Source organism: Ascaphus truei, chromosome 4 (genome assembly GCF_040206685.1).
Source record: "Ascaphus truei isolate aAscTru1 chromosome 4, aAscTru1.hap1, whole genome shotgun sequence".
NCBI lineage: Eukaryota > Metazoa > Chordata > Amphibia > Anura > Ascaphidae > Ascaphus > Ascaphus truei.
In genome coordinates, this window is record NC_134486.1 from 368,730,310 (window position 1) to 368,739,664 (window position 9,355).

Genomic DNA, 9,355 nt, shown 5'->3' on the forward strand with positions numbered 1-9,355 from the left:
CTGACGTCAATGTTAGGGTCACCACTGCTTGTGTACTCCATGCCTCTTTCTCACAGGCGATTTTCTAGATCTTTTACCGCTCCCTCTCATACAGAGTCACCTGGAATCTAAGCTCCGCCTCCAGCGATGTTCTGGTGATGCTCAGCGTGGCCTTCAGCTCTTCATATTGCTCTGTGGGGACATACTGGGCACCCAGCCATTCCTGTAGCGCTTGTACTTGATTAACAGCCTGGACACCTGCTTCCTGTAAAACTCGCTGCTTCTCCTTGGTCTCTTGCAGACTTGCACACAGCTGTTGCAGCTGCCTCTGCCATAGGTGTGGTGCTTGTGTGTGCTGCTCACGGGATACATGTTCTTCTTGCAGCTCCCTCTCTGCATTGCTTCCCACACTTCTAAATTTCCGTGGAACAATTGGTTCTTCACTTTTTCTACTTGGTGAAGCATCTTATCTCCTTCCCTTACCTGGTTAGTCAAGTCTGAATTTTTCTGTTTGTATTTGTCCTTTTTATAGTCTCTAAATGAATCAGGATCTCTTCCTCTGCATATTTCAATTCACAGACCTCTGTGCAGAGAGTGTGGACCTCATGGTATGAAAGTTTCAGCTCTGTGTTGAGGAGGTATATTTCTTTCTGGGAGACTTAGAGCTCTTTATGCAGCCTTCTTGTTGCGCTCTCCAGGGCTTCCTGCACTTTAGAATTTTCTTGTGTAAATTCTTTCTTTACCTTACCAAGTTCTGCTTTGAGCGAGCGAGCCTCTTGCTGAGAAACTTCCAATTTTGTAATGAAGTTTTGAATGTCTTTCTGGGACATGTCATAGTATAGTTTCCAGTCGGTACTTGTTTTCACTGATTCGCTCGGCTCTCTGTATCTGGCGGTAGCAGTAACCATTGTCACCCCAAGGCTAGTCATCATTCCTGGGACGATTGCACCAGGTGCTCTGGGCTGTAGCTCATCTCGGGTCTGGTGTAGGGACATCGCCCACTGTTGCCATGGTTTAATTTTGAGACTTTGGGGGCACACTTCTCCCAGGTGACCTGGTTCCTGACAGGCCCAGCATACTGAATCTTGTAGAAAGTCACTTGATTTCCTTCTAGCACGGCTCTGAATTCCTGGTCACTGACTCCATGGTTATGGGGTCCTGCGCTCTGGGTGCTGGTTACTTCTCTAGTTTTCATCTGTGGGTGTGGGTGCGGCTCTCTTCCTGTGGCTACGTATGAGTCATCATAATCATCATATGGCCTGAAGGGACACTGTTTTGTATGATTACGTACATTGCAAAACAGACATTTTACGGCGCCCATTTTAAAACCCCGATTTTATTTTCTCTTTCACACCTGAAGGGTCAGACTTTATACAACACACGTGAGTTGTACTGTATTTACAATGTTTGAAACTGTACATAATACCGCGCTCCTCCCTATAGAAGTTTGCTTCTGGTAAAAGATAGGCCTTACATATAGAAAAGCAAAAGAACGATTCCTGCGCTCCTAACAATTAGACTAAAATAATACTCTCATATTACATATATTCAGTGTAGGTGCCTGCATATGGGTATGCCTTGTCGTGGCATGCAGGCTTAAAAATGCTTTGGCCAAAGGGTTTAATAAAATTACCCTTTTTCATGAGATTATTATTTAATTTTAGCCTAATTGGTAGGAGCTCAGAAATCGTTCTTTTTTGTTTTACAATGTTTGAACCTTCTTGGTTCTTCTTAGGGCAACATCTTTGCAAAAATCCATTTTCACTTTCTTTCATACCTGACAAGGCAAACTTGACACTCAGCACTTTGCTTAGGGCGTTAGCTTTACAAAGCAATTCTTTCATACCCGACAAGGCAAACTTGACACTCAGTACTTTGCTTAGGGCGTTTACAGAGCACAGCAATTCTTTCATACCCGATGGGGCAAACTTTACACACAGCACTTGCTAGCTGCAAATTCACTTGCTTCAGCAAAATTAAAATGTTGGTTTTCTGCTTGGGTTCATGACCTTAACACATCTTCATCTACTGACCCCCAGAGGCGTAGCATCCCACCTCTGCCACCCCCTGTGGCAGGACAGCTTCACGGCAGTGTCAGTAAGATGCTAAGACACATTGTAAAGCTTAACTATAGTGGTTTATTATCCAGCAGACAAATAAGCATCAGGTGCACAGTCCCTTTAAGAAAACCAAATCATAGAAATAAACACCTATTCCCGTTAGGGACACTAACTAAACTTTTTAGCCACTTGGCGGGCCCATACGAAGTCATAGAAAGAGAAGGAGATGTTAATTATAGAATTAGCCAACAAGGGAAGAGAAAACCAGAGCAGTTGTATCATGTAAACCTAATAACACTCTGGAAAGAGAGGGAAGTTCTGTTAGATGAAGCAAAAACGTGTGTTTCCCCTGGAAAACCTTCAATCCCTGATGTAGAAATTGCAGACACATTGTACTTTATGCTCCCCAGAGACAAGAGGTGAACGCGTTTGTTGTGCTCAATGTCTGTGTTTTTTCTCCTATACCCGGAAGAACCTCGGTCATTGTGTATAATATAACTACAGAGCCTGGAAAGGTTGTTAATGTTAAGCCCTATCATTTACCAGATACTAGATGACAGTTGAAGAGGACGTAAAGAAAATGCTTGACCTTGGCGTGGTAGAGGAGTCATACAGTAACTGGTCTTGTCCCATTGTGTTGATTCCTAAGCTGCATGGCGAAATTAGGTTCTGTAATAACTTCAGGAAACTTAATGCTGTTTCTAAATATGATACCTACCTCATGGCCTGAGTTGACGAGTTGATAGATAGATTAGGAGATGCTCGGTATTTAACCACCCTTGACTTAACCAAGGATTGTCAGGTTCCACTAGCACAGAAGGCTAAGGCCGTGCCTATAGTGCCTTCGGCGACACTGCGGGTGACGTCACCCATCGCAAGTTATGTTTTGCCGGGCGGCGGGGTCGCGGGATTCCGGCAATTTGATTTTATCAAAAGCCGTCACGTGACGCGACAGCCCTTAAAAAAAAAAAAAAAATTTGCCGGCTTCCAGTTTCCGCGACGACGACGTCGCTCCGTCGCTTTGTTGCCGTGGCGCGCACTGTGAGCGCACGCGGCGGCAATGTATTTGTTTTCGGGCGATGTCGCGTCGCCGGCACTATAAGCGCGCCCTAAGGAAAAAACGGCCTTTTCTACACCAGATGGACTTTTTCAGTATAAGGTCCTACCCTTTTGCCTTCATAGGACTTCAGCAACCTTTCAGAGGTTAATGGACCGAGTTCTAAAACCTCACAGGAAATATGCTGCAAGTTATCTGGGTGATGTTTTCATCCATACCAGTGACTGGAATTCACACCTTAAAAGGTCCAGGCAGTCCTAGATTCCATTGAGGAGGCAGGTTTGACGGCAAACCCCAGTAAGTGTGCCATAGGTTTGAAAGATACTATGTACTTAGGCTATGCAGTGGGTAGAGGGTTGGTAAAGCCTCAGGTCTCAAAGCTCAAGGTTATTAAGGAATGGCCAAGACCACGTAATAAAAAACAGCATGAAGCCTTCCTTGGGTTGGCAGGCTATCGCCGGTTCATACCAGATTTTTCTACTGTCTCTACACCTATGTATTTTGTGCCTGCAATTACTATATTATTAATGGTGTAATCCCACCCAAAATTTTTCATAGAAAATCACAGGGCTGATGGGCTGCCTCAGTGAGTAAAAGGCACAGATTCAGAAAACAATGACTGTGACTTTAAAGCATCGGAGCCAGGTTAAAATCTTGATATCACTTTCTTGTGAATTTGAGCAAGTCACTTTATCTCCTTGTGCCTTTTGCACCAATATTAGATTATAAACTCTATGAGTCAGGGACTCATTGTGCCTGCAATATTATTTGTATAATGATGCGTACACTGCAAAAGTTAAATAAGAATAATTATTTTATATAAATATAAAGCCTTTTCAAAAATTCTCCACAGAAATGGCATACATTTTTTACACTATATCTTAAAGATATACGAATATTAATAATATGGCATAACAACAAAATAATGAATCTCAATAGAATGCCTCTAACAAGACAGCAAGAATAAAACATTTACTGTTTAATAAAGATTGCCTCGGATATAAACAAAAGTAAGACAAGAACAAAGTATAAGGTATTGATTAGAACCCTTTTTTCAGCACCTGTGCAAAACAATCCTATAATATTATATACATGTTGCAGATATGCTAACAAGACAATAACATAAATTATCTAAGATTGCAGAGGTTTATATGATGAAAGATTCAAACATGGTGGTATTGCATAATATGCTATGACATATGAATATATTATTTCCCTAATTCCACTTGTTCTCCATATCACAGAAAACATCCTGTTACTTCAGAGATCAGATGCAAATTTTCCTCAATTAGGCCTGAAAAAAGGTCCACGATGTGAACTGCTGAGTACATTATTGTACTGTGCATGTACGTCACTTTAGAGTCACTAAAGAAGCATATCTCTGCTTCCACGTACTATTTATGTTCTGCTGTCATTATCTGTGGAATGGCAGCAAATACGGTTAATAAGCTGCTCTGTCCAGTGGACTTTGCATTCCTTTTTTTTTCTTGCTGATTGAAAGCTGCCTACGAAACGTACTTCACATTCTACGCCTGACAAAATGGTGTTAGAAGTGATAGAGCACCCTCTTGTGATAATAGAAGAAGCAAGTCACAATAAAACAGAGAGATGGTTATTATTTCTGGCTGCAGCAATGGTTGCAGTTAAGGGAAAGCCAAAAAGAGGAACAGAAAGCATTATAGCAGCAACAACAACATCCACAAGCGATGGCTGTGCTGCATCAGCTTCAGCAGTAAATTGCCACTTCATAGCATTATGTTCCCTTTGCATGGAGTTGTACAGCTGACCCCAGTTCTCATGGAGGAAGAATCAAGCCCAACTGAAGACATTTAAAAGGATGACCACTTGGCCACATTGCTAACACACAAATGAAAACATATTGAATTATCAAATCAGTAGCTGCCCCACAAATTGCAAGTAGACATAAATAAACACATCCATCAACATTTGCAGGTTAGTGCCTAGGAATAAAAACAGCACATCCAAAAAATGGTCTGTAGAGGTAAAGAGCTGAGCAAAAACCTCAAATAGCAATCCGACACGAAATTGCACAAAATATATTACACCCTTTAATAGGTGTACTCCCAACCCAATTAATGACAAACCTTTCATACAGTAAACGGTGAAGCACAATATTATGTATTTATATTTGTTTGTTTTAATTATGGTTTTGGCTATTATAATTACTGTAGTTGTGTATTTTCATAGTTTTTATATATAATTACAGTGATATTTATGCAATTGTATGTCTTACTTTTGCCATCTAATTAGCTGAATAATTAAGTAATTGTATTCGTTTTGAGCTTTATTAACACCTTTCCTGAGATGGTTTGTGAACCACTGCAAAGATTTGCAAAACTGACCAGGAGCATAATCTCTCTACTACTTCACATTGTTTTTGTACTCATTGCTTTTATCATTAATAATGTGGATACTGCTCATGCACTTTTCAACTCTGCTCCATCCTGTGTTTATATGAAAATGGAAGGTTTTAGGTGTTTGTATTATTTATATAGAGGTTTCATTTATCTACCTTGACTTTGGTGTGATTTTTCCATTTTTCTTTCTGCTGCTGGTGGTTGGCAGATTGGCAGTTTGAAGTGAAGCAGTAAGGACCAAGTAGATGATTGGAATACATCTTTCTGAATTGAGCCATGTGACGATACTGCATCTGCACAAAGCCCTATATTCTATATATTAACCTGTTGTTATATTCCCCTTTTCCCATGATATGTTTCTAATAAGGGTTCAGACTCCAAACTTCAGAGAAAAATGGAGGCACAAATCAGTTTTCTATTGCTTGAAGGAGCGGCTCAGTGAGTAAAGACACTGACTTTGGCACTGAGTTTGAAGCAGGGTAACATGGTTTAATTCCCGGTGTTGGCTCCTTGTGACCATGGGCAAGCAGCTTTAACTCCCTTTGCCTCCGGCACCAAAACCATAGATTGCAAGTGTAGCCGAGTCCCCCTACCCTGCCTCCGGTGTGGGGGAGCTGGCAAGTAGTTGATCGGAGCTCCGTGCAATCGGGAGGTGGGGGTGGCCATTATGAATAATCGAGCATGCAAAGGGTGCATGCGCAGTATAAGAGTGCGGCGGCCATCTTAGGACAGCTCTGCAGACACGTGACTAGAAATCCCAGAATCCTTAGAGGGAGCGACTGCCACGTGGGACCGTCCCAGCCAATGGGATTCGCGCAAGCAGGAGGCAGAGGATATCCTCCGTGCGTGGAAGGCCCACAAGTAAGTACTGGAGGAGGTGTCAAGACCGCAGTTAGTGTCCAGGGAGCCGTGCCTTCTGGACTAGGCCTAGACCTTGCCCCTTAGGCCCCAGCTAGGCCCTGAATAACCTTAGAGGAGTTTTGTAGGGAAGGCCCCAGATAGGGACTCTTCCCCTTATTGTTATTTTCTGCCCCGGTTACCGGACGGCCACGCAGTGCCCTTTGGCCTGGGACCAGGTCACAAGATCCATAGACATTCAGTTGAGACCCTCCGGCTGGAGCTCACCCCACAAGGTGGATCAGGACCCTTAGGAGAGAGGGAATTAGTTTTGGAGGCCCCGCTGCGTTGGACCCGCTCCAACTCACTATGCCAAGCAGCACTTGGGTACTGGAGTACTCAGGCATGCAACCAAAGTACACCTACATCCACAGGAGGTAGCGCTACCTCACACTTGGGTGGGACATGCTGGGACAGAACACCAGGGGTATTGGTGCCAGAGCACCCTCAGTACTTTGGGGGAACCACCGCGTGTGGGTCATTGGGTGTATACTGTGGGAATAGTTGTTATATCTTACATGTGTTCAGTAAACCTTAGTTATATACATTGTGTGGTGTATTACTCATTACAGTGTTTTGGTTCCTGTGAGGGTTTATCCCGCCAACGCTGGGATCCCTCATAGGTGGAGGCACTGCATGCAAGGAGAAAGAGCTCAGCCCAGGCTCCCAGAGGCGGAGGCTTAGGACTCCTGTGAGCAACAGGTACAGCAACACGCATAGTTGCCAGCGTAGTTCCCTTAGGCATAGGGAAAGGGGGCTACATAAGCTCTTCGGGGCAGGGACTGTGTCTGCAAAATGTCTCTGTAAAGCACTGAGTAAAACTAGCAGCGCCACACAAGAACAAACAATTATTATTATTATTACATAGGTGCCTAATTAGGTTTTCCTGGACTTGGAGGAAGAGGTACACCCCCCCCCCCCCTCCTCTCCTCTCCCAACTTTCAAAATCAACCGAAGGACAGTATTGCCAAATACAGAATTTGGTAACGCTTTCCTTGAATCTTTTGCTGCACTCAGATTTTGTTAAACCCTCAACAACTATTTCAAATTAATGAAATACAATTATACATAATTAAGTAAGTTTAATTATTTTTTACACCTCTGTTGGCCACGGACACATGCTCTTCCTTTTCAGAAAAATGTCATTAGAAATTTTTTTAAAACACAGCCACAAATATTAGCAGAGATAATCCAGTTAAATATAATTCAGTCACAAGGTGAAAAGGAATGGTTCAGTGCAGAGGCAGTGATTGATGTCTGAAAAAGTAATGTATAAATTGCTGCATAGTTTCTTAAAATAAAAATGTTCATCTAATTTTAGCCCTATATTATCTACTGTAGGACACCTAAGAGAAATATTTTGTTTTTCAGAGAAAGACGTTAACTATTAATTATTAATTTCTATATACTGTTCTTTCTCCGAACTTAACAACCTTGATAATGCCAATAATTATTTTCTTATCACTAGGCTAATACACCTCTACTCTATTGCAGCGATAGGTAAATGTAGAAATGTTGCACTCATTCTCTCTTTCTTAATTAAATATATCTCCTATCCCTGTTTTAATATTACATTCTCCTTTACAATCATTAATATTTTCTTTAATAATAAAAACTGAGTGGCCCCCAAACATTATTTCCTGCATTAGAAAAAACTCACAAGTATTGTTTCTGCTTTTAATTCCTTTTACAGCGCTCTGCATCCATACTTTATTTTATTTATAAAATATTTTACATCTATAGTTATATCTCTTTTTCAAATAATGTTCCTGATTAAAAAAAATAATGTTGACAACATTACCCCTTACAGTTAGTTACATGATTGAAGTAGGAAACAGCCCAAGTCTTGAAAGAACTTAGACAGGAGATGTATTTTCAAAGACTCCTTTAAATTGTTCAATGTTCAAGAAGTGGGGTGTTCCCTAAGGGAAGCAATAGAGACCAGATTCTTTATTGAACCTTGGAACCATAATCATGTTTCTGGAGGTGGATCTAAGAATATAAATGCTGTGTACAGTAGGGCTGATAATCCAGCACAGATACAGTAATTGGGTAACTTGTCTAGAAAGTATTTCAAGGTGAGACAAGAAAGATGAACGGTGCGTCTGGACTCAAGGGATAGCCAACCTGGGCCAATTATCATATCACAATAGTGATGTTGAAGTTATATAATAAGACCAAATGGCATATTAAGTTATAAAGAATGTCAAGTTTGCTGAGGTGAATTAGGGAACTGTACCATACATTATATTCCCATAGTCAATAATTGGCATTAGCATCTGCTGTGCAATGTGCTTTCTGACCAATGGGCTGATGCAGAATTTATTTCAATAAAAGTACACCCAGTTTGGAATAGATTTTGAATGCCTGTTAGTTAATATGAAAATCAAATGTTAGATGGGAGGCTAGCGACATACCCAAATATTTAAAGCTAGTAACTGAGGCAAGATTAGTCTTAGATCTGGTTCTGATCAGTTGCTCTGTCATGGGAAGCTTTGGGAAATTAGTCATTAAAAAATACCATAGTTACTGCTTTGTCAGTGTTTTAAAACAGTTTGTTGTTAGTGAGCCAGTTTTAGACCTTTGAAGAATCAGATTGCAGTACATTTTCAAGGTCAGACGCTGAGACTGTGTGCATATAGGATAATATCATCAGCATATAAGTGCACAAAAGTTGTCTTACAAACTGCGGGCAGGTTATTAATGAAGACAAAAAAGTAAGGGCTTCAGAACAGAGTCTTTGGGGGTCTCACATAACATCCAAGTGGTTACATTTGGAGCCTAAGATTGACACATATTGGGATCTTCCTAGTAAATAAGAGCTAAACCAGTTAAAAGCATTTGGTCCAATACCGGTGTACTGGAGCTTGTTTAACATACAGTGATAGCATGGTCAGCAGTATCAAAATTATTTGCAAAATCTAGGAATACATCAACAGTCATAGTCAAGTCCAGATTGGTTCGATAAGCCTTGCATTACACAG